The sequence below is a fragment of the Eumetopias jubatus genome, unplaced genomic scaffold, assembly GCF_037043125.1.
Source record: "Eumetopias jubatus isolate StellerSeaLion01/CBP00866 unplaced genomic scaffold, mEumJub1_p1.0 scaffold_13, whole genome shotgun sequence".
NCBI lineage: Eukaryota > Metazoa > Chordata > Mammalia > Carnivora > Otariidae > Eumetopias > Eumetopias jubatus.
This window is the reverse complement of record NW_028274819.1, coordinates 44711285-44737470: the sequence shown is the minus strand read 5'-3', so window position 1 is coordinate 44737470 and position 26186 is coordinate 44711285. Positions and strand designations below refer to the sequence as shown.

The 26186-nt window shown below is 39.5% G+C and overlaps 1 protein-coding gene across 1 annotated transcript in view; it reads left to right on the top strand.

Moving 5' to 3' along the window:
- Positions 1–383: 383 nt before the first annotated feature.
- Positions 384–26186, top strand: part of FAR1 (fatty acyl-CoA reductase 1) — a 111561-nt gene continuing 85758 nt past the window's right edge. The window contains exon 1 of the mRNA XM_088017998.1: positions 384–620. The gene's annotated coding sequence lies outside the window, so the exon portion shown is untranslated. The remainder of the gene's footprint in view (positions 621–26186) is intronic.

The following is a 26186-nucleotide window of genomic DNA, read 5'->3' as shown; positions in this document are numbered from 1 at the left end:
ATCTCCACCCGGAGGAGCTGAGAACTCGGGGCCCTGCTCCTCAGTGCGCCCCCAGAGAAAAGCAGTCACTCCCTTGTCCCTGGTCTCCAGCTGCACTCCGTGCTCACCCGGCCTGTGACCGAGCGTTTGTATCTCTGGCACCCGACCCCGTGTGGAGTCTCCAAACCCAGCAGATCCCTGCGGTGTGTTCCTGCGCCACTCCTCCCTGGGAAGGAAGGGGAGTCTCCCCGGATCTGCCGCCTGTTGGGTCCCTGCTGCAGGGGCAGTGGCCCGACTGGGCCGCGGATCACAGTTTATGGCAACCCCGAGCTGAGAGCCCGCGCCTCGGCTCCGTCTCTGCAGCCGGCTTCCCCGCTCCGATACCTGGGAGCTCTGGCGCACTCAGGCTCCCCCGGTCTTTCTGTGACCCCAAGGGTCCTGAGACCCCACTGTCCGGCGAGGGTTCCACCCCCGCTTAGCCACTGGAGCGACGTCCCTCAGCGGAGCCTACTTCTAAAATGTCCGATTTTGTGCTCCGCGGCTCTAGCACTTGCCAGAAGCAGCCGACGGAGGCCCCTCGCCCGCCGTCTATCCTCCTGAATATCGCCTCGGATTCACTTCTCCGCACGTCCTACCTTCCAGTAAGTGGTCGCTTCTCTGTTCAGAGAGTTGTTGCTACTCTCCTCTTTGATCTCCTGTTGAGTTCGTAGGTGTTCAGAATGGTTTGATCCCTATTCAGCTGAATTCCTGAGACCAGACGAAATCTAGGTCTCCTACTCCTCCCCCATCTTGCTCTGCCCCCTCTTCCATGCTTTTTTCAAGCCCAGCTAGTATCTTTAAATCATCATTCTGAACTCTAGTTTTGACATCTTACTAATGTCCGTTTTGATTAGGTCCCTGGCAGTCAGTACTGCCTCTTGTTCTTTTTTTTGAGGTGATTTTTTCCATCTTGTCATTTTGTCCAGAGGAGAATAGATGAATGAGAGAACAAAATGCTAACAGGGTAACAACGTCCCCAGAAAACATACAATAAACAAATCAGAAGAGACCTGAAACCGGGGGAAAAGAAAGGGAAAGAAAAAAAGAGAAAGAAAAGGATAAAAACAAACAAACAAAAAACCAGAATATGACCACATATGATCAGGCTGGTGCATAGATCAGTGCCACACACTAGATTTTGGATGTATTTTGGTCTGTTAGAAGAGAATGATTCCCAAAATTTTAAAGAAAGAAAAACTTATATATGTACAAAAATAAGGGTTAATATGATGAAGGGATGGAATATGACTGTAAAGATGAAAATTATAAAAGATTTTATAAAAGGAATTGATAGATAGGAAGATGGTTGAAAAATAAAGAAGAGGCTTTTAAAAAAAAGGGGGGGAGAGAATGTGATCAGGCAGGAGATGAGAACACAGCCATACACTAGAGATTTAGGGTATATTTTGGTCTGTTAGAAGCAACTGTATCCCAAAGTTTTAAAGAGAGGACACTATATATATATATACGTATATATATATATATATATATATATATATATATATACCAAAAATAAGGTTAACTACTATGAAGGGATAGAATATCACTCTAAAAATGAAAAATAAAAAAAAATTTTAAAAAGGGATTGATAAGATGTTGGTTGAAAAAGGGAAAAAGAAAAAATAAAAAAAAAAAAGAAAGTTAAATAAAATTAACTTTGAAAGACTAAAGAATCATGGTAAAAAAAGCCATGAATTCTATGTGCTGTATTCCCCCAGCGCTGGAGTTCTGCCGTTCTCATTGATCGGTAAACTTGGTCTTGTCTGGCTGTTCTTGCTGATCTTCTGGGGGAGGGGCCTGTTGCTGTGGTTCCCAAATGTCTTTGCCGGAAGCGGAATTGTCCCACCCTTTTTGGTCCGGGCTAAGTAATCTGCTCGGGTTTGCTCTCGGTAGCTTTTGTTCCCTGCAAGCTTTCCGTACAGCTTTGGAGGACGAGAGTGAAAGTGGCGGCCTCCCAATCTCTGCACCGGAGGAGCCGAGAACTCGGGGCCCCACTCCTCAGTGAGTCCCCAGAGAAAAGCAGTCAATCACTCCCGTCTCCCCGGTCTCCGGCCGCACTCCGTGCTCACCCGGCTTGTGACCGAGCGTTTCTATCTCCGGCACATGACCCCGTGTGGAGTCTCCAAACCCAGCAGATCCCTGCGGTGCGCTCCTGCGCCGCTCCTCCTGGGGGAGGAAGGGGAGTCTCTCCGGATCTGCCGCTTGTTGGGTCCCTGCTGGAGGAGCAGTGGCCCGACTGTGCCGTGGATCACGGTTTATGGCAACCCCGAGCTGAGAGCCTGCGCCTCGGCTCCGTATCTGAAGCCGGCTTCCCTGCTCCGATACCTGGGAGCTCTGCTGCACTCAGGCACCCCTGGTCTTTCTGTGACCCCGAGGGTCCTGAGACCACACTGTCCCAGTGAGGGTTCCACCCCCTGCTTAGACTGGAGCGACATCCCTCAGCGGAACCAACTTCTAAAAGTTCTGATTTTGTGCTCCGCGGCTCTATCACTTGCCAGAAGCAGACGACGGAGGCCCCCACCCCTGCCGTCTATCTTCCCGAATATTGCCTCAGATTCACTCCTACGCACGTCCTACCTTCAAGAAAGTACTTGCTTTTCTGTTCAGAGCATTGCTGCTATTCTTATCTTCGATCTCCTGTTGAGTTTGTAGGTGTTCAGAATGCTTTGGTCCCTATCTAGTTGAAATCCTGGGACCAGAGGAAATTTAGGTCTCCTACTCCTCCACCACCTTGCTCCACGCTTGAGATCTTCTATTTTTTAATGTAAATGTTTACATCTGTAAGTTTCCCTAGGAGCATGCTTTTGTTGCATCTCATAAGTTTTGGCATGTTGTGTTTTGTTTTAATTCATCTCAAAGTATTCTCTAATTTCCCTGGTGATTGTGTCTTTCATCAATTGGTTAAGAGTGTGCTGTTTAATTTCCACATACTTGTGAATTTCCCAGATTTTCTCCTTTTATTGACTTCTAATTCCACTCCATTGTCAGAGAAAATACTCTGTATGATTTCAATATTTTTAAGTTTATTAAGATTTTATTAACGGTCTAACATGTTCTCTGCTAAAGAATGTTCCATACATACTTGAAAATAATGTGTGTTCTGAACTGATGGTTATCAGAGGGGAGGTGGGTGGGAGGATGGGTTAAATAAGTTATGGGGATTAAGAAGTGCACTTGTTGTGAGGAGCATTGGGAGTTTTATGGAAGTGTGGAATGACTATATTGTATACCTGAAATAAATATTACATTGTATGTTAACGAACTGGAATTTAAGTCAAAAAAAAAAAAAGAATGTGTGTTCTGCCATTGTTGGCTGAAGTGTCCTTGTTTTTTTTTATTTTATTTTATTATGTTATGTTTGTCACCATACAATACATCATTAGTTTTTGATGTAGTGTTCCATGATTCATTGTTTTCATATAACACCCAGTGCTCCATGTAGTATGTGCCCTCCTTAATACCCATCACTGGGCTAACCCATCCCTCCACCCCCCTCCCCTCTAAAACCCTCAGTTTGTTTCTCAGAGTCCATAGTCTCTCATGGTTCATCTCCCCCTCCATTTTCCCCCTTCATTTTTCCCTTCTTTCTCCTAATGTCCTCCATGTTATTCCTTATGTTCCACAAATAAGTGAAACCATATGATAATTGACTTTCTCTGCTTGACTTATCTCACTTAGCATAATCTCCTCCAGTCCCATCCATGTTGATGTAAAAGTTGGGTATTCATCCTTTCTGATGGCTGAGTAATATTCCATTGTATATATGGACCACATCTTCCTTATCCATTCATCTGTTGAAGGGCATCTCAGCTCGTTCCACAGTTTGGCTATTGAGGACATTGCTGCTATGAACATTGGGGTTCATATCGCCCTTCTTTTCACTACATCTGTGTCTTTGGGGTAAATACCCAGTAGTGCAATTGCTGGGTCATAGGGTAACTCTATTTTTAATTTTCTGAGGCACCTCCACACTGTTCTCCAAAGTGGCTGTACCAACTTGCATTCCTACCAACAGTGTAAGAGGGTTTCCCTTTCTCCACAACCTCTCCAACATTTGTTATTTCTTGCCTTGTCAATTTTGCCATTCTAACTGGTGTAAGGTGGTATGTCAGTGTGGTTTTGATTTGAATTTTCCTGATGGCTAATGATGACGAACATTTTTTCATGTGTCTGTTAGCCATTTGTATGTCTTCTTTGGAGAAGTGTCTGTTCATGTCTTCTGCCCATTTTTTGACTTGATTGTTTTTTGGGTGTTGAGTTTGAGAAGTTCTTTATAGATCTTGGATACCAGCCCTTTATCTGTAGTGTCCTTTGCAAATATATTCTCCCTCTTTGTTTTGTTGACTGTTTCCTTTGCTGTGCAGAAGGTTTTTATCTTGATGAAGTCCCAAAAGTTCATTTTTGCTTTTGTTTCACTAGCCTTTGGAGATGTATCTCGAAAGAAGTTGCTGTGGCCGATGTCAAAGATGTTACTGCCTATGTTCTCCTCTAGGATTTTGATGGATTCCTGTCTCACACTGAGGTCTTTCATCCATTTGGGATTTATCTTTGTGTATGGTGTTGAAGAATGATCAAGTTTCATTCTTCTGCATATGGCGTCCAATTTTCCCAGCACCATTTATTGAAAAGACTGTCTTTTTTACATTGCATATCCTTTCTTGCTTTGTCAAAGATTACCTGACCATAGAGTTGAGGGTCCATATCTGGACTCTCTATTCTGTTCCATTGGTCTATATGTCTGTTTTTTTGCCAGTACTGTTTTGTCTTGGTGATAACTGCTTTGTAATATAGCTTGAAATTGGGCAACGTGATGCCCCCAGCTTTGTTTTTCTTTTTCAACATTTCCTTGGCGATTCGGGGTCTTTTCTGATTCCATAAAAATTTTAGGATTGTTTGTTCCAGCACTTTGAAAAATGTCATTGGAATTTTGATCGGGATGGCATTGAAGGTATAGATTGCTCTGGGTAGCATAGACATTTTAACAATGTTTATTCTTCTAATCCATGAGCATGGAATGTTTTTCCATCTTTTTGTGTCTTCTTCAATTTCTTTCGTGAGTGTTCTGTAGTTCTTAGAGTATAGATCCTTTACCTCTTTGGTTACGTTTATTCCGAGGTTATCTTATGGTTTTTGGTGCTATTGTAAATGGAATTGCTTCTCTAATTTCTCTTTCTACAGTTGCATTGTTAGTGTATAAGAAAGCAACTGATTTCTGTGCATTGATTTTGTATCCTGCTACATTACTGAATTGCTGTATGAGTTCTAGTAATTTGGGGGTGGAGTCTTTTGGGTTTTCCACATAAAGTATCAATCTGCAAAAAGAGAGTTTGACTTCTTCTTTGCCAATTTGAATACTTTTTATTCCTTTTTGTTGTCTGATTGCTGTTGCTAGGACTTCTGGTACTATGTTGAACAATAGTGGCAAGAGTTGGGATCCTTGACGTGTTCCTGATCTTAAGGGAAAGACTCTCAGCTTTTCCCCATTGAGGATGATATTTGCTGTGGGTTTTTCATAGATGGATTTTATGAACTTGAGGGATGTTCCCTCTATCCCTATACTCTGAAGAGTTTTAATCAGGAAAGGATGCTGTATTTTGTCAAATGCTTTTTCCACATCAATTGAGAAGACCATATGGTTCTTCTCTCTCCTCTTATCAATGTGTTCTATCACATTGATTGATTTGCAAATGTTGAACTACCCTTCCACCCCGGGGATAAATCCCACTTGGTCATGGTGGATGGTACTTTTGATGTATTGTTGGATCCTATTAGCTAGGATTTTGTTGAGGATTTTGGAATCCATATTCATCAGAGAATGAATATGAAGCAAAAACAGAATTGAAGGGAGAAATAGTTAAACAAAATTGATAGAACAACTAGACAAAAGATATACAAGAAATATAAGACTTGAATAATGCTATAAAACAGCTAGACCAAACAGACATATATAAAGAACACTTCAGAGGGGGGAAAAGATGGCAGAGAGGTAGGAGACCCTCTTCCAACTGGTCCCTGGAATTGAGCTGGGTATCTACCAGACCACTCTGAACACCCACGAAATCAGCCTGAGATGTAAGAAGATAGATCTGGGTCTCTACAAACAGAATACTGCAGGCGGTTGGTTTTGAGGTACGAAGCGGGGAGCCGTGATTCTGTGGGCAGATATCGGAGGATAAATGGCAGCGGGAAGGAGCCGAGCTGCCGGGATCCTGCACTGCCAGTGAGCAATAGCCTCCCACGCTGGGGACCAGGCACAGACTTGCAGACCAGGAGTGGTGGGGAAAGGACTTTAGGGCAGCCCCCCTGATGGAAACCCTGAGGGGCAGGGCCATGCGTGCAAACTGGGGCCAGCTAGTGGTTTTAGAAACACAAAGGGCAGAGACGTGCCCTGACCTGGAGGCGAGGACTGGGAGCGCTGAGGAGGGGCACACAACCCAGGACGCTGCAGTTTATAGCAGCACAGACAGAAACGGAGATAGTGTGGCCTGGAGAGCTCACTGAAGAACAGACTGTGATCTCCCTGCTCTGAAGCAGAGGGTTGGAAATGGTCTCTTCTGCTCTGACTCTTGGAAGAGACATGGAAAGCCACCAGGGAAAGCTGCCAGAGAACAAAAGCCCCCAAAACCGGTTTTCACTGAGCCCATCCCCCCACACAGGGGGCAGGGCAACTCTGCCCAAACAGGGTTGCCTGAGTAACAGTGCACCAGGCCCCTGCCCCAGAAGATAGGCTGGGAGAACAAGAGGCCAGAAACCCTAAGGTCCTTAGAAAACAGGTGCATCATCCTTGGGTTGTGGTCAATAATTTGGACTCTATACATTCCCTCAACCACCCATCAACAGAATGACTAGGAGGAGGAATCCCCAAAATAGGAACGACTCAGAGACTATGACTTATGCCACAGATTTATAAATGGATTCAGATATAACCAAGATGTCAGAGATGGAATTCAGGCTAGCAATTGTGAAGACAATAGCTAGAATGGAGAAATCAATTAATGGCAACATAGAGTCTCTAAGGGCAGAAATGAAAGCTGAATTGGCAAAACTTAAAAAATGGCTCAAGTAAAAAATTGGTCCCATTCATATTAAGAGAGTGTACAAAACTGTAAATAACATGTGTACAGTGAATTGTCAAAAAAAAAAAAAAGAAAAAAAACCCATCTCTCAGTTTTTATCTGGGAAAGTCTTGATTTCTCTTTTTGGGGGGGTGTTTTTTTGTGTTAAGAAAACATAACATAAATTTACCATTTTAACAACTTTTAAGTGTACATTATAGTATTGTTAACTAAATGCACATTGTTGCACAACAGCTCTCTAGAACTGTTTCATCTTGCATGACTAAAACTCTATACTCATTGAACACCAACTCCCCATTTTCTGCTCCCCCTGGCCCCTGGCAACCACCACTCTACTTTGTTTCTATGAATTTGATTAGATATCTTGCATAAGTGGAATCATGCAGTATTTGTCTTTTTGTGATTGGTTTATTGTACTTAGCAAAATGTCTTCATGGTTCATCCATATTGTAGTGTATAACAGAATTTCCTCCTTTTTAAAGACTGAATAATATTCCATTGTATGTTTGTAATAAGTTTATTTTATCCATTCATCAGTTAATAGATATTTTGGTTGCTTCTCCATCCTGGCTATTGTGAATAATACTACAATAAACATCTCTCCTTCATTTATGAAGGATTATTTTGCCAGATGTAGAATTCTTGGTTGCCAGGCTTTTTCTTTTAAAATTTTTAATATGTCATCCCACACCCTCTGGCTTCCATAGTTTCTGATAAGAAATCAGCTGTTAATCTTATTGATGATATCTTGTTCAAGACAAGGTAATTCTCTTGCTGTTTTCATGATTCCCTTTGTCTTTGATTTTTGACAATTTGATTGTAATGTGTGGTGTGTATCTTTTTGAGTTTATCCTACTTGAAGTTCATTTAGCTTCTTGGATATGAAGACTCACATCTTCCATCAAATATGGGAGGTATAGCCATTATTTTGTCAAACATTCTTTCTGTTTCTTTCTCTTCTCTTTTTCTCAGATTCCCATTAGTTGCATGTTGGTACACTCACAAGTCTTTGAGACTCCTTATTTTTCTTCATTCTTTTTTCTTCGTGCTCCTCAGAGTGGGCAATCTCAAATGACCTATCTTCAAGTTCACAGTTTCTTTGGGCTGCTTAAATATACTGTTGAACCCCTTAAGTATATATTTTTAATTTCAATTATTGCATTTTTCAAATCTAGACTTTCTATTTGGTTCCTTTTTACACTTTGTGTCTCTTCATTGATATTCTCTATTTGATGAAACTTTGTTCTCCTGGTTTCTTTTACTTCTCTATACAAAGAACATGTTCAACATCACAATGCAGCAACTCCAGAAATTATATTCTTCCTTCCCCAGATTTGTTTGTTTAATGAGTTTTCTCAACTAATTTTGTAAACTCTTGTTGTTGTTCTTTAGGGTCACTGAAGTCTCTTTTCAGTTAGTTAGTGGTCAGCTAATGATTTGACAGAGATTTCCTTAAATGCCTGGAACAATGATAACAGAAAATCTTCCAATGTGCCAAGGGTATCTGCATGCATGTTGAGACACACCTTCAACACTCAGTGAACAACTAGTCTTCCTCCCTGCTTGCAGAACCTGAAGGCCAGCTAGAGGTGAAAGTTCAGGATCTTCTCAGGTCTTTTGTGAGCATACACTAGCCCTGGGCATGTACCTAGCCTTCTAGAGCCTCAGGAATACATGGAAGCTTTTCAAAGGCATTATTCTACAAAACAACTTATTTCTCATCCTTTCCTTCTAGGCTTTTCATTTTTCTATTGCTTGCCCCAACTGTTATCTTTTACCCCAGGCATCAGTAGCTAATACACCTGCCTTTCAATATGTTTGATAAACACTCCCCCCAAGGTAGCAGCTTCAAACTTAGGAAAGATCTAAGTTAGGTGAAATAAAGGCAAGCCATTTGGTTTGGTCTTTCAGGGAACCATCAGAAAATTCAAAATAAACCACCACAATTCTTTGAGAATAAAATTTCTTCTGTTCTTTCTTGTACTAGAAACCTATACGTAGAATGGAAGCTGTTGTCTCACAGGGTGCTGCTAAACCAGGCAGTAGGGGATGGAGAATGGGGAGCAAGTAAGTTAAAATGCCACAAACCTCTCTTACTAAGATTTGGCTATTTCTTTTAATTTTTTGTTTCTTTTCTTGATTAAGCATTTGCCTGGTTGCTGTAAATTTTTAATTAGTTTTGGGTGTTCTGATAAAGTTAGTTTTGATAATTTTTACGAATTTACTTACTGCTTTTGTGGAGGGACAGAACTTTGGATCGCCATACTTTTCTACATTACTGATTCACTCTGATTTTGGAAAATCATTTAAAGACTTTCTACTTTGGGGTGCCTGGGTGGCTCAGTCGTTAAGTGTCTGCCTTTGGCTCAGGTCATGATCCCAGGGTCCCAGGATCAAGCCCTGCATCAGGCTCCCTGCTTAGCGTGAAGCCTGCTTCTCCCTCTCCCGCTCCCACTCCCCCTGCTTGTGTTCCCTCTCTCACTGTGTCTCTCTCTGTCAAATAAATAATAAATCTTTTTTAAAAATACTTTCTACTTCCAAAGTTATAAACATCTTCCCCTGGGGCGCCTGGGTGGCTCAGTTGGTTGAGCGACTGCCTTTGGCTCAGGTCATGATCCTGGAGTCCCGGGATCGAGTCCCGCATCGGGCTCCCTGCTCAGCAGGGAGTCTGCTTCTCCCTCTGACCCTCTTCCCTCTTGTGCTCTCTATCTCTCATTCTCTCTCTCTCAAATAAAAAAAAAAAATCTTAAACATCTTCCCCTAAATTTTCTTTTATTTTTTGAGAGATAAAGTGTTGTTTTTTTTTTTTTTTTGACACATGGGACTGTAATCCATCAAAATTTATTTCTGTGAACAATGTGAGAAAAATATTGTAGTCAGCTGAATAGTGGTCCCCCAAAACCAGTGACTGCTACCTTATTTGGCAAAAGGAACTTAGCAGATGTGATTAAAGATTTTGAAATGGGGGAGATTATTCTGTATTATCTGGATGGGTCTGATATAATCATAAGACCCTTATAAGGAGGAGGCAGGAGATCAGAGTGAGTAGTAGGAGGAAACATGACAGTAGAAGCAAGAGATTAGTGTGTTACAAGAAATGGACCATGAGGCAAGAAATGTATGCAGGTCTTAGAGGGTTACAAATGCAAAAATTCTTCCCTAAAACCTCCAGAAGGAACACAGCTCTGTTGATATTTTGATTTTAGAATTCTTTGACTTCCAGAAGGATAAGAGAATAAATTGTTTTAAGTCACTAAGTTGTGTTTTTTTATTTTTATTTTTTTAAAGATTTTATTTATTTATTTGAGAGAGAGAGAAGCAATGAGATATAGAAAGCACGAGAGGGAAGAGGGTCAGAGGGAGAAGCAGACTCCCCGCTGAGCAGGAAGCCCCATGTGGGATTTGATCCCGGGACTCCAGGATCATGACCTGAGCCGAAGGCAGTCGCTTAACCAACTGAGCCACCCAGGCGCCCCAAGTTGTGTTTTTTTTTAAAGATTTTATGTATTTATTTGAGAGAGAGAGAGAACATGAACAGGGTGAGGGGTAAAGGGAGAAGCAGACTCCCCACTAAGTGGGGAGCCTGATGTGGGGCTCTATCCCAGGGCTCTGGGATCATGACCTGAGCTGAAGGTAGATGCTTAACTGATGGAACCACCCAGGCACCCCTTTAAGCCACTGTTTGTGGTAATCTGTTAAGCAGCAATAGGGAACTAATACAGTAATATTGGTCTGAGCAACTTATAGAATTGAATTTCCATTTATTTTATTTTATTTTTAAATGATTTTATTTATTTCTTTGCGGGGGAGAGGCAGAGAGACTGGGAGAGAGTCTTAAGCAGACTTCACTCTGAGTGTAGAGCCCAGCCCAATGCAGGGCTCGATCTCACGACCCTGAGATCATGACCTGAGTCAAAACCAAGAGCTGGATGCATAACCATCTACACCACCCAGGCTCCCCTGGAGTTTACATTTATTAAAATAAGAAAAACTTCTCATTAAAATATGAGAAGCAGGCTTGAGGAAGAAAGACAGTATTGGAAATTAACTTTTATACTCTCCAAGTGGAGTTACAAAGAAGGGGTTGGAAAAGTTATTGACTTGGAAATGGGGTAGAGGTTAGGACTAGAGACAAGAATTTGGGGGGACATCAGCATATAGATGTCATTTAAAATAATGAGACTGGCTGAGATAATCTAGGGAAGGAAGGTAGAAAAGAGGGCATTAAGCCTTGGTGGACTCCAATAAATGGTGAGAAAGAAGAATCAACAATGGAGCCCTAACTCCATATGAGTTACCTTGGAAGACAGTCAGAAATTGTTGTAGTGAGATGTCTAACCAAAGGCATGGTAGTGCTGGAGAAATTGAGTTAAATCTGCCACTTAAATTTTGAACAAGTAAAAAAATGGCATAGTGGTATCATCCAAGAAAAAGTCATTTCTTAAGGAAAGAAAGACAAATATTTGTGAAATGACAGAATTATAAAGAGCTTTAACATGAAACTGGAGTTCTTCAAGTATTTAATGAAAGAGTATGAACATAAAGGCAAAAAAATATTGTATAAGGAATGTATAGCTGTTATCTAGTCATGATATGAAGTGATGCAAAAGACAAATACCATTAACAACAAAATGGAGCAGAATGTGAATTTTACCTTTGTCTCCTATCCATTAGGTGACCTTAGGCTATAGGTTACTCAACTTCTCTGAATTTCATTTTTCTCATCTGTAGAAGTAATGGTACTTACAACAATGAACTGTTGTGTGGATCGAATGACAAGTATTACATATACTTGCCTAGAACACAGTATATACTCAGTAAATGGTAAGTTTCCTCGTTCCACGCTCCCATGGGAATCCAAGGCTTGAATATGGACAAGTTGATAAAATTTGACTTGGGGATCTGGTTTTGAACTTACATTTTGAGCAGAAGTATCAGGCTTGCCAAGTTCTATACTAAGAAGTAAAGTGAGTTGGAGAGGAGATCCCCAGATTTAGTAAAACTACAGTTTTCACAAGGCCTCACATATCATGGCAATATAAGGCACAAGCCCCCTCTTCCCTACCCTCAAGGTAAAATTAGAAAATTTATAAAGGTTTTTTTAAAAAGTGAGAATTTTTCCCCAAAGCACAGTTGGAGACAGATAAGGAAGCCGCTATTTCAGAGAAAGGAAAGAGAACAAAACAAACCCCCAAGCCAAAATAAATAAATAAATAAATAAATAAATAAATAAAATTTAAAAATCTTCCGGAAGGTAGAGGTAAAAGGAAAGGACTGTAAAATCCAGCCTCTGGCTCTTGTCTATTGTCATCTGTTCAAGCTTAAAAACAAAACAAAACAAAGTAAAATAAAATGTAAAATAATGTCCTGTTGAATGTGGTTCTAAGCCAGAGGTGTCCATGCAGCAATTTGTCCCACTGTCTTCTTTTCCTGCACAAAGGAAACTCAAAGAATCAAATAAAGGGCTGTATTGCTAGTGCTAGAAAATCAGTCACCTCACTCCCACCAAATGACCAAACACCTCGACAGGTCCCTATTTAGTGAACTCCTTTCACCTGCTCTTTTCTGTCCTTTGGACACTCACTCTTCCTCCAGTGTAGCCTATGGTCAACACACAGAGCTACTCTGTAGAAGTGGAAACCCCAACAGGAACTTGGGTTGCTGCTTGCACCACTGTTTATGCAGGGATAGGGAGGAGTCCTACACCAACCGTTAGAACACTGTGTCATCCTCTGTGTCTGTTCCACCAAGCTCCTTTTTGTGGCTGTGACTTACTTGTGATGATGTTGAATACAAGAAAGAGTATTTGAGGTATTTGCCATGTTCCCAGCCCTATCAATGAGCCCTGCTGACCGAGTAACCCTGTTTTGTATCACGTGTCCACCTCCCCCCATACTCCATGGCCACAGCTAACTGAGGCCAGTTGGGCCCCTGAATGCCAAACAACCAACACGTAGTCTGGCCCATGTCCTGTGCAGTGAAATGGCATGAAATGCTTTGCCTTAACTGAAGTAAGGATTTGCTTACTAGAGACTGATTCTTACAAAAAATATAGGTGCAGGAAAATATTTATTTTATATATTGCAAGCACTTTCTGCCATCCAGGATGGGAAAATAGCTTGCTTTTGGAAGCAGACCCCCTCTGATATGCTGGGAAGTATTATTTTTGTATAATTTTTTAGTTCTATAGATATAAGTCAAACATCTATCAACTTTTCTTGGGAAAGTCAATGAAAATACTCAGATATAGAGGATATATGTTGAAAAATTGAGTGTCTTATTTAGAGAAGTAAATTGGTATATCTTTTAGCACAACCCTGTCCTTGAAAACAATATTAAAGACATTTTCCCCCTCATCCAGAATTAGAGAAGCCTATACCTAAAAGTCACTGTTTTGAAGAAATAGATGAGAGTTTGTCCAAGTAATTAAAAATAGATTAAAACTAGAGACAAACCACAATTATCCAAATGAACTCTAATGTTTGGTAATAAACCTATATGTAATATTATTAAAAACTGAATTGTTCATATTTTGGAAAATGCACTGCCCATTATTTTCAGAGGAACCTTCTGGTAAGAGCCCAAGTAAGGGAAGGACAGCCCCAAAGCTGAGGGATGAAGAGAATGTGTGCTTCTACCTTCAATCGCCCTGGAGAAAAGTAAATTCTGGAGCATAAAATGAGGACTCTGTGGGAAACATAAAAGCAACCCCCTCCCTGAGCTTCAGGAATATGAGGAATGGAACCCTAGGGAGGAGAAACTTATTCAAGGGTACTCTAGCAAGAATTAGGCTGCCCTTACATGGGGGTAGGATAATGCATAGCTTCTAAACACTGTGCCACGGCAGTCCAGGGCCAGCACTAGGGTGAAGCAAGCAAGGCAACCAGGGAGCAACATTTCAGGAGGCACTCCCTCTCAGGGTTGTGCAAGTACATGGATGGTGTCACAGAGTTGAGTACCTTCTGAAATTTTATGTCCTTGGCACTTTGCTTGCTTCACCCTTGCCCTGGCTCCATTTAGTGCTCTGGATTATTAGGTAATGAGCTGTGGCAGACAAATTCAGTTACAGGAGTTTAATGGCAGAATATGGAAAGATTCAGCAAGTTAAAGATGCTCAGAGGGACACCTGGGTGGCTCAGTGGGTTAAGCATCTGCATTCGGCTCAGGTCATGATCCCAGGGTCCTGGGATCGGGCCCTGCATCAGGCTCCCTGCTCAGGGGGAAGCCTGCTTCTCCCTCTGCCTGCCGCTCCCCCTGCTTGTGCTCTTGCTCTCTATCTGTCTCTCTGAGAAATAAATAAATAAATAAATAAATAAACAAACAAATAAATAAATAAAATCTTTAAAAAAATCCTTTAAAAAAATAAATAAAGATGCTCAGAATCCTGATCTCTGAGGGAGTCAGAGCATGCCAACCCCAAATATGCCACTCTTGCCTATTGATTATTTTGAGCTGAAGGTACCTGAGAAAAGGAAGAATTCAGGAAGGGCTCTCTGGCCTCCCCCTTCGTACTTAAAAGCAAATTATAAAATTTCCCATTAGAAAAGTACTCTACCAGGAAGAGGAGTCTCATCATCAGAGACAAGTGATCAAGGACAAAATGGATCTGTACAAACAAACATACTAAAATAACCCTTAGCTTCTATTAGTTCCCCCGTATAGCCTAGTCACTTCTTCACAATTTACCACTCCTAAAAGCTTAAACTCTCCTTTGTCTTGTCACTTCACAAATTTATAATTCCTTGTTTGTTTTTAAAAATGTATATAAGCTCTTGGTCCTAAACTGCTTCTTTAGGTCTTCAGTTTTCCTATAAAGGCTCCAAGTGCATGTAAAAATACTAAATAATTTTTAATTTTTAATTTTTTTTTTTACTTTTCTCCTATTAATCTATCTTATGTCAGTTTAATTCTCAGGTCCAGATACAGAGCCTAAGAGGGTGGATGAAAGGATTTTCTTTCCCTGTAGGGGCCATGAGTACGTTGAAGAGAACAATGAAAGTTTGAGTAAACAGAAAATGCAAGTTGGAAAAAAGAGAAAGGGTGAGGAGGTCAATGGGTAGTAGAGAGAGAAATAGATGCACAGAGTAGTCAGTCATGTCACATTAGACAGTTAATTCTTGAATTTCTATTGCTGAGGATCCTAGAGCTGTTTTGGATTCTGCATGACCACCTAGCCCCATGGAACCCAGCCCTACCATGGCTTCTGCCATTCATGAATGAATCTTTCTATGGCAAGCTGCAGAAAGGGCTCTAACTTAGGCAGAAGGGAATTTATTCAAAAGGCATTAGGGATATCATCACATTGACAGGAGATGGCAGAGTCATACCTGAGAAGTGGTGGGAACCCAGACAGCCCCAGAGACAAGTGTCTCGGTGGCAGGAAAGTTCTGGTCTGGATGTGTAATACAGATAGCTAGTCTGCTTTCCCCTGTGCTAGAGATTCAAATCCCAGGATGGAGGGGAATATGTGATGCCCTGGCTTAGCTGGGGTCAAGGGCCTGCCCTCCTACTTCCTAGCTTACATCACAAGCCAAGCCCCACATAATTGTTCTATCAAATTCGGTTGAAGAGGCAATTGGGGGAAACAGAAGTTGGGGCACAAAGAAGGTGAAAGGATGAACGTTGGGACGCCAAGACAGGAACAGTCCACTGCCCAGCAACATGGCTTTTTGTCCTTTCGGGAGCTCCCATGGACCTTCCCACATGCTCGAGATTCAGGTCTTTTTATTCCTGTGAATACCATTACCCCAGGTATCCCATAATTGTTACTTGAATGATTCTCAGTCCCTTGCAACCAAAACAGCTTAGGCATGTTGCTGAGGAAAACAGTGCTGTTCTGCTTTTTGTCTATCTCCTACAGAAATTATTAAAACCTCTCAAAAGACTCCAAACTTCCTTCTTCTGGGGGTGTTTGGTTCTGCTAGATACTTTGGTATTTTCTGTCAGCTTTCTCTTGGGACATTTTCCACATGGGAAGGTGTGATGAGAAAAACAACTTTTGTTTTTCTAAGTTGCTACCTAGACATTTTAAAATATGATAACCTTACACTGAGTCTGAACATTAGGTAAGAACTTGAATTTAGGATTCCCACCATAAATTCCCATTTGTTGTTCCCAGGACACCCTTTAAAATAACCACTTAGAAAAAAATCAAATCAAATAAACCACTTAGAATTAAGGTTGTGAAAAGTTAGTGACCTCTGCCCCAGCCACACTGAGTAATAGGTGCATGCTACCATGCTCTCTATCTCCTGCTTATTCATGACCTGACACAGAGGACTGCAATACCTCCAGCTCATTGCACACTCACCCCTATTTCCGGATTTGTAAGTAATAAATCTTATGACCTCTTTTATGAGGATGTACTGAAACTGTCCTTCAATGAAAACAACCCCGAAGTTTCCACTTTTTCAAACTAGGAGCTGTGATGCTGTAGGAGATACATGCAGACTTTTGTGGGTGGATTGTGTTCCCTCATTGAGCAGATCATTATCTGCACATTTTTTTATTTTTTTCTTTTTTAATTTTATTTCAATACACCAGCTCCAGTTTCCCAACAGAGCAGGGAAAAGGGTCACAATATTACAGCTTTTTCCTTTCTCAGTGAATGCTTTAGCCTGGTACAGCTCAGAGATCAGCCCAAACAGGGGCAATACATGGGCCCTCACACTCCCTTACTCTTTTTTAAAATTGAGATACACATTCATATGTCATAAAAGTCACTCTTTTAAGGAATAAAATTTAATGGTTGTTGTATATTCACAAACTTGTGCAACTATTACTACTACATAATTCCAGAATATTTTCATCAGTTACTTCCCATTCTCCCCTCCTCTCAACCTTTGACAATTACTAATCTACTTTCTATCTCTATGAATTTGCTTATTCTAGACATTTCATATAAATGGGATCATAGAATATGTGACATCGTGTGTCTGGCTTCTTTCACTTACCATAATCTTTTTGAGGTTCATCCATGTCGTAACATGTATCCATACTTATTTCTTTTTATGGTTAAATAATATGCCATCATATGGATATATCACAATTTGTCCACTCATAACTGATAGATATTTGGGTTGTTTCCGTTTTTTGGCTATTATGAATATTGCTGCTATAAAAATCATGTACAGAGACACCTGACTGGCTCAGTCAGTAGAGTGTGCCACTCTACTAGATCTCAGGGTTGTGAGTTCAAGCCCCACATTGGGTGTGGAGCCTACTTAAAAAATAAATAAATAAATAAAAGAAAAGAAAAGAAAAGAAAAGAAAAATCATGTACAAATTTTTGTGTCAACATATTTTCAATTCTATTTGGTATCTAGGCATATAATTACTGGGTCAAACAGTAATTCTATGGATAACATTTTGAGAAACTGACACACTGTTTTCCAGAGTGGCTGCACCATCTGCAAAATATGAGGGTTACATTCCCCATTCTCAACAACACTTGTCCATCATTTTTATTTTAACCATTGGAGTGAGTGTGAAATGGTATTTTATTGTCATTTAGGTTTGCATTTCCCTAATGGCTGATGATGTTGGACATCTTTTCATGTGCTTATTGGCCATTTGTGTAACTTCTCTGGAGAAATGTCTATTCAAATCCTTTGCCCATATTTTAACTGGATTATCTTTTTATTGTTTCAGTTGAAAGTGTTCTTTATGTATTCTGGATGCTAGTGTCTTATCTGTGATTTGCAAATATTTTTTCCCATTTGGTTTGTTATTTCACTTCTTTCACATTGAAGCACAGATGTTTTTAATTTTGATGAAGTCCACATATTTAGTTTTTATTTTTTTTAAAGATTTTATTTATTTATTTGACAGAGAGAGACACACAGTGAGAGAGGGAACACAAGCAGGGGGAGTGGGAGAGGGAGAAGCAAGCTCCCCACTTAGCAGGGAGCCCAATGTGAGGCTAGATCTCAGGACCCTGGGATCATGACCTGAGCCAAAGGCAGACGCTTAACGAATGAGCCACCCAGGTGCCCCCAACATATATTTTTGGGGGGTTGCTTGTTCTTTGGGTGACATACCTAAGAAATCATTTGCTAATTCAAGGTAACAAAACCTTACACTCATGTTTTCTTCTAAGAGTTTAATAGTTTCAGCTTTTACATTTATGTCTTTGATCCATTTTGAATTAACTTTTGTTTGTGGTGTGAGGTGGAGGTCCAGATTCACTCTTTTGCATAAAGATATCTAGTTGTCCCAGCATCATTTGTAAAAAAGATTATTTTTTCCCCATTGCCTTGTTTTGTAGCCTTGTTGAAAATCAAATGACTGTAAATATAAGGGTTTACTTCTGGACTCTCAATTCAATTTCATTAACCCATATCGCAATCTTTATGTCAGTACCACACTGTCTTGCTTACTGTAGCTTTGTAGTGTTTGTCCTCCAACTTTGACCTTTTTCAAAGTTGTTTTTGCTATCCTGGGTCCCTTGCCATTCTGTGTGAATTATAGGATTAACTTGTCAATTTCTGCAAAAAATAAGCTGCTGGGATTTTGATAGGGATTGCACTGAATCTATAGATCAATTTGAGGAGTACTGTCATCTTAACAATATTAAATTTTCCAATCTGTGAACACATCTTTGCATTTATTAGGTCTTCTTTAAGTTCTTCAAAAATTTAATAATTAAAAAATTATTTCTAAGTATTTTTGATACTACTGTAAACAGAAGTTTTTCCTTAATTATATTTTATTTTCTGACTGTACTTTACTGATGTATAGAGTACAATTGATATTTATGTATTGATCTGGTATTATGAAACTTTAGTGAATTAATTCATTTCTTAGTTTAATGGATTCCTTAGGATTTTCTATATACAGGATTATGTTCTCTGAAAGTATAAGTAGTGTTACATCTTCCTTTCCAATCTGGATGCCATTTATTTCTAATTTTTTGCTTAATTTCCCCGACTAGACTCTCCAGCACAATGTTGAATGGAAGTGGCAAGAGCAAACAGCTTTGTCTTGTTCCTGATCTCAGGGGAAATCTTTAAGTCTTTCATCCTTAAGTACAATGTTGGCTGTGGTCTTATCAAATTGAGGAAATTTCCTTCTGTTCTTAGTTTGTTGAATGTGTTATCAAAAATATTGAGATGATCATATTTTTTTTAACTTTATTCTATTAATGTGGTGTATTACATGGATTTTTGTATGTTAAACCAACCTTGCATTCTTGGGATAAGTCCCACTTGCTCATAGTATATAATCCTCTTTATATGCTCCTGAATTTGCGTGCAAATGCACGAATGTGTAGCTAGTATTTTACTGAGGATTTTGATGACTATATCCATGAGGGCTATTGTTCTGTTTTGTTTTGTTTTGTTTTTCTCCTTGTGATGTCTTTGGTTTTGGTATTAGGGTAATATTGGCTTCACAGAATGAGTTGGGAAGTGTTCCTTCCTCTTCTATTTCTTCAAAGAGTTTGGAAACCCTAGTGATACAATTAAGGCCGAGAAAATGAAGATTGCTTTGTGCTAAATAATTCTACCTTTCTGGGTTATAACACAAAATATTATATACAAAGATGGACTCTAATGGACAAAGTAATAAATATTTAAAAGACAAAAATCAAGCCAACAAGTTTTGTCCCAGATGAAGTTTACCCACACCTAAATTTTCTAGAAATAATTTACTTAACCTATATCACAAATTTATTTTTAGACCAATGATTATTGTGTTTGTAAAATGGAAATATAGCACATTCTTTGAAAAGCATTCAAGGAACAGAGCAACATTAATAAAGCAAAAAAATAAAATCCTGTCACCTAGAAATAATCATTGGAATATTTGGTGAATCCAATTTTAGATTATGTTAGATATCACAGCTATTTAATTCTATATTTAAATGTACTCATTGTTTACCTCCAGTCCCTTTATCTTACCTTTTCTAAAATTTCATGGGTATATGGATTTTATTGAAAGTGATTTTGTTCTAGGACTCCTGGGTACTCTACTTCCTAAGTTCCTTTATGCTTAGGAATATAAATATATATAAATTTATATAGACATATATAAATTTATATAAGCATATATAAATTTTATTTTATATAAATTTTATATGTAAATTTTATATAATTTTATATAATTTATATATGCTTATATAAATTTATATAAAATAAAATTTTCTAGATAGTGCTCTATCTTCTGGCATTGAATATTGCTGTGAAAGAATAAGAGCACAATTCAATTTTCCCCTGTTACAGATGACCTTCTTTTTCTGTGTGGATGCCTGAAGAACATTCTTTAATCCTTGAAATTCAACTTAATTTGACAAGTTTCATCTCAGGTCAATCACTCATACCACTTTTTCAGAAACAAGATGGGCCCTTTAATTTGCAGATTCAGTTTCTTTTACTCCTTTTTTTTCCTGCTGCAGTTTTAGGCTCACTGTTTTAGGAATATAAATGTCTTATGGTGGACAATGTCCTCTACAATGACTAACCTCTCTCTAACTGCTTTAACATTTTTCTTTTCCTCTACCATTGTAGTGATTAATTAGGCTTTCTTTTGTGTTAGAAATCTCATTTCAGCTATGGCATTCTATTTCTTGTTATTTCATATTAATTTGTTAGATGAAAGTTGGTGTTATTTTGGCCTTTGAATTGCTTTCTTAACTCTGCAATCTCCTTTTCCATCTCCTATTGTCATTTTATTTGGTGTTCAAGCTCTTGCTTTATTAAGTTAATATTCTTATTAAATTTTCTTTTCTTTTTTTTTTAAGATCTTATTCATTCATTTGACAGAGAAAGAGAGAGAGCAGAAGCAGGGGAGTGGCAGGCAGAGGGAGAAGGAGAGCAGACTCTTCACTGAGCAGGGAGCCAGATGTGGGGCTTGATCCCAGGACCCTGGGATCATGACCTGAGCCAAAGGCAGACAGACGCTTAACTGGCTGAGCCACCCAGGCACCTTTCTTATTAAGTGTAAAGTATCACGAACATTTTTATTCTGTTCCTTAGTGCTGAATATGCATAGTATTTTAAATAGTCACAGATGTTTCCTCTTAAGCATTCCCCCAACCCTCTAAACTTTTTGTTGGGACCAATGAAAGCAAGTGGCCTCTCCAAACCAGAAAAGGCAAGGAGATGGATTCTCCCCTGGAGCCTCCAGAAGTATCATAGCCCTTCTGACACTCAATTTAGACTCAATCTCCAGAACTATAAAATAATGAATTTGTGTTTATTTATTATTAAAGCCACTAAGTTTGTCATTTTTGTTACAGCAGCAATAGAACCCAAGTGCAGATTGACATGGAATAAGAACATCATGAGACATAGCAAAGAAAATCTACAGGCTTTGGCTAATGCAAAAACAAGAGGAATCAGAACTGGATCAAAACAAGTAATATGTAGCTAAGCACTAAGTAAGAGTTTTAATCATTTCTCATAGTGAGAAGGGAACTGGACATGTCTATGGAAATTCACTGTGTATTTGTTATAGTTTGATGGATGTACTAGTCAGGGTTCTCCAGAGAATAGAACCCATAGCAGTTTTATGTCTGTGTGTTGTGTGTGTGTTTTTAAGGGAACTGTCTCATAAAATTGGGAGTGAGGGTGGGCTGGCAAGTCTGAAATCTGTAGGGCAAACTGGCAGACTGAAAATTCAGGTAAGAATTGAGCTGCAATTTTGAGAATTCTATAGGGCAGCAGGTCAGAAACTCAGGCAGTGTTCCTATGTTACAGTCTTGAGGAGAATTTCTTCTTCATTAGGAAACCTCAGTCTTTGCTCTTAAGACCTTGAACTGACTGGATGAGGCCCACTCACATTATGGAGGGTAATCTGGTTTGTCCAAAGTCTACTGAATGAAATGTTAATCGCATCTAAAAAATACCCTTACAGAATATCTAGACTGGTATTTTGACCAAACAACTATCCACTATAGCCTAGTCAAGCTGACACATAAAATTAACCATCACAATGTACATATGTACATTTAACTCTCTAGTAGAATACGCTCATTCATTATCAACAAATAATTTGTGGTGTTCATCAACTTGCCTTATTAGTGTTCAGATCTAGATTCCTAACCTGAAATCCATGGGCCCCTAGAGGGACCCCCATCTTCAGTTTGGGAGAGAGTGTTCATGAAAAGTTTTCAAATTATATACAGCATTTTGAGTGGATACATGTTCATGCATTTTTTTTTCCCTGGGGGAGAGATTCAGAGCTTTCACCATATTCTCAGAAGTCTAAAAAGGGTCTGATACTGGCCAAGAAAGGTATGGAGCCCCTATAGAAAGAATCTATTTTTGACATTTGAAGGTGGGATTCTGATGTCTGAACAATCAGCACGCTTACAGACTGCTCTGGGAGTTGCTTGTTACATAAATCCAAAGTCCTCACCAACTGCAAATAATAGATTAAATATTTCTTTGCTTTCCAACAAGGTTTTTCATATTTACTCTGATATATTACAAGAGAGATTGAACAGTCCAAAATGAGTCTCTCAGAGGCACGTTTTTTGGTCATTATAGTTTTATGGGTGAATTATTTAGTTAATACATGGCTGAGGAGTGAGTAGCAGTGAGGAGCCTTCCAAATTCTTAGAGAAAGAGGGGCACCTGGGCGGCTCAGTCAGTTGAGCATCCAACTCTCGATTTTGGCTCAGACCATGATCTCAGGGTCATGAGACTGAGCCCCGTGTTGGGCTCTGCGCTCAGCAGGGAGTCTGCTTGAGATTCTCTCTCTCTCTCCCTCTGCTGCTCCCCACCCCACACTCACTCTTGTTCTATCTCTCTAAAATAAGTAAATAAAATCTTAAAAAAAACCCCAAATTCTTAGAGAAAGAATTCTGCCCTCTGAACCCTAAACTTATCAACTCAGCCCATATGAGAAGGCAGCAAAATGTCTAGAAGGCCCTAAGGACAGCTGTGTCCCTTAAGTGAATAAATCAATGATTAGGGGAAACTAGTATTTTATTTTTTGTTATTTTATTTTTTTGAAAGATTTTATTTATTTATTTGACAGAGACAGAGATAGCGAGAGCAGGAACACAAGCAAGGGGAGAGGGAGAGGGAGAAGCAAAACTAATTTCTTAGTTTTGGCTAAGAAATTAGTTATCGTACCATAACGAGGTAAGATGTTAACATTAAGGGGAACTGGATGAAGGTAACCCTCAATACTAACCTTGCAACTTTTTAGTATTATCTAAAATTATTCCAAAAGTATAAGTAGGTTCAGGAAAGCAAAATCTGACAGAGTGGCTAACACAAGAAAAATGTTCTTCTGTTAATCAGGAATATTTCCCCAGGCTTGAGCTGGCTAAAGTATGTCTCAGGTCTGGGTCCTTTGGCTAGAATTCCCTGCTTACCCAACAATTTTGAATTGCCAATTCAGCCTAAAGGGGCCTGTGATCTTGGGAAAAGGAAAGCACTGAAGAGGACAAATGAGTATACTGTCACTAGAAAGATATATCCCCTAATTATAAATCAATCTACCAGCATCCAGGCCAATTGCAACCACCTCAGAAAATTTAGTTAGGAATCTCTCACTGAGCACTGCTCATCCCAAGGTCCAAAATATACTTTCTGGACTAGCAAATCTTAAATTCAGACCCTACAATCTGGTAGATTCCTTCTCCACTTCCTACCCACCTCCACCCCTTTACCCACATTGTTGTTCCAGCCCATTAGGCTTCCTGGGGTAGCCAGCCTTCCCAGCAGTACCTCCAGTAACATCACACTTGCTTTATACAATAAAACCAATTTCTGATACCTTAGCATCCCTTTTACTTTTTCGAATAATATGAACCAGTTTTAAAAGTGAGATTCCATTAGGCCCCTGGATGTTTTTATTAAATAAAAGTTGTGCCTGTATTCTGCAAATATTAGGGCACAATACCTATAAATAATGACTCTAAAATCTAGCCTCTACCAGGTTTTTACTGTATTGAAAGAAAAGAACTTGATTCTTTCCCTCCTAATAAAACTAACTTTTCTTTAAGCTGTATGCTTCCTGGTGCTTTTCCTTATCATTCTATGTTTGAAGGCCTATGTAACATGAATTGCCACTTCTCCTTTCAGAGATGAAGACAGAAATATGTCATTTGTATTTCAATTATGAGGTTCTTCCCTTTTCTCACTTTTTATCATTTCCAACTTTGCCTTGAACTTTCAAGTTCTTCTGGCCGACATAACTCTAACCTGCTTGTCAATAGTTTTTAGTAACTATTGTAATGGAGAACTTGTCTTTACCACTCAAAGCTCACCAAACCCTATACTGAAAACTATGTGTTAGTGAGTCAAGCAAAAGAATGAAGAGCATCTTATTATGTTAACCAGAATGAAAATCAAGGTTACTGGATATTTGTTTCCTCTTTGTTGCCCAAACTTTACTACACATAATTTTTTATATAATTACTAGTCAATAAACACTTGACTTTAAAGAAATGGGAAGGGTAATTTTTTTTATTGATTGATTTTTAAAGATTTTATTTATTTATTTGATAGAGAGAGACAGCAAGAGAGGGAACACAAGCAGGAGGAGTGGGAAAGGGAGAAGCAGGCTTCCTGCCGAGCAGGGAGCCTGATGTGGGGCTCGATCCCAGGACCCCGGGATTGTGACCTGAACCAAAAGCAGACGCTTAACAACTGAGCCACCCAGGAGCCCCAGGGAAGGGTAATTTAAAAAAAAAAAAAAGATTTTATTTATTTGAGAGAGAAAGCTTGAGTGAGCAGGGGGAAGGGCAGAGAGAGAATCTTAAGCAGACTTTGCTCTGAGTGAGAGCCTGATGCAGGCTCCATCTCACAACCCTGAGATCATGACCTGAGCCAAAATCAAGTCAGATGCTTAACTGATTAAGACACCCAAGTGCCCCTAAAGATTTATTTATTTATTTATTTGAGAGAGAGAGAGAGAGAGAGAGAGAGAGAGAGAGAGCATGCAGTGGGGTGGGGGGGGGTGGGCAGAAGGGGAGGGAGAGAGAGACTTAAGCAGACTCCATGCTAAGTGGAGAGCCCTTTTCAGGACTTGATCCCACAACCCCAAGATCATGACCTTAGCTGAAACCAAGAGCTGGTGCTTAACCTACTGCACCACCCAGGCGTCCTGGGAAGGGTAATTTTTGACTGACAGAAATTTTGTCTTATTACTACAGATGAGCCTGGATTTAGAAATGCCTCACTGTTTGTATTCTCTCCCAGGATTGGGTAGAGAGTGGGATAGTTCCTTTCCTTTACAGTGTGAATGAGCGGTTAACCCCTCCTTGCTCTCTCTTCTCTGGGAGCTGATCCTAGCCTGAGTCTCAGTGCCTCAACTCTGTTTCCCCTTCCATTCTGGTCCTCATTTTTGTGTTGTGCCCATAGTAGTGACAGAATATTTGCTTGAATTTTGTCACTTACAAAATTCATATATTTTCCAGCTTTTCAATATAATCATATATTTCCAAGTAAAGATACTCAGTAGACAAAGTTCAGGGGAGAAGATAAGCCTGGATGTTTAAATTTGGGAGTTGTCAGCATCCATATAACATGGATACACACTAAATGAAGGCACCAGCTTCGATCCTTATACTAAATTTTAGTAAAGCTTATTTTTTTTTTACTTCTGTATAAATACATTAAAAAATACAAGTAATTAGAAGCTCACCTGGGGTGCTCGAGCTTTGCTTTACAAAGCACTGTTCGGGGACACAGAAATCCAAAGGCTGAGTTCTATGAAATATACATTTTCAATTTTACTACAATTGCTTTTTCAAAATGCAATATACTAATCTGTATGCAGTTAATGAAAGAGTTCCTGTTTCTTCACATCCTTTCCTAAACTTTATATTATCAGACTTCATACCTGTCACTCTTGTGAGTTGACCTCTCCCCTCAGGGACCAGATTCCTACTCTAACTGGCTTGATGAGAAACCCTTGCTCTCACCTTAGCACAAGACTTTTGACCGTTTTAAGGTCCCTGAGAATAAGATATAGTTCCAGAGAAATAAAATTCATTAGTGGGGCAATACATACATATAAATTTAATAATTTATTCTTTTCTGATCCCTAGCAAATGTTTTAAAAATAATCACATAAAGTTCAGACATTGTCACCAGGAGCCCATTAAGCACTACTACCTATTATCTGGCACGTAAG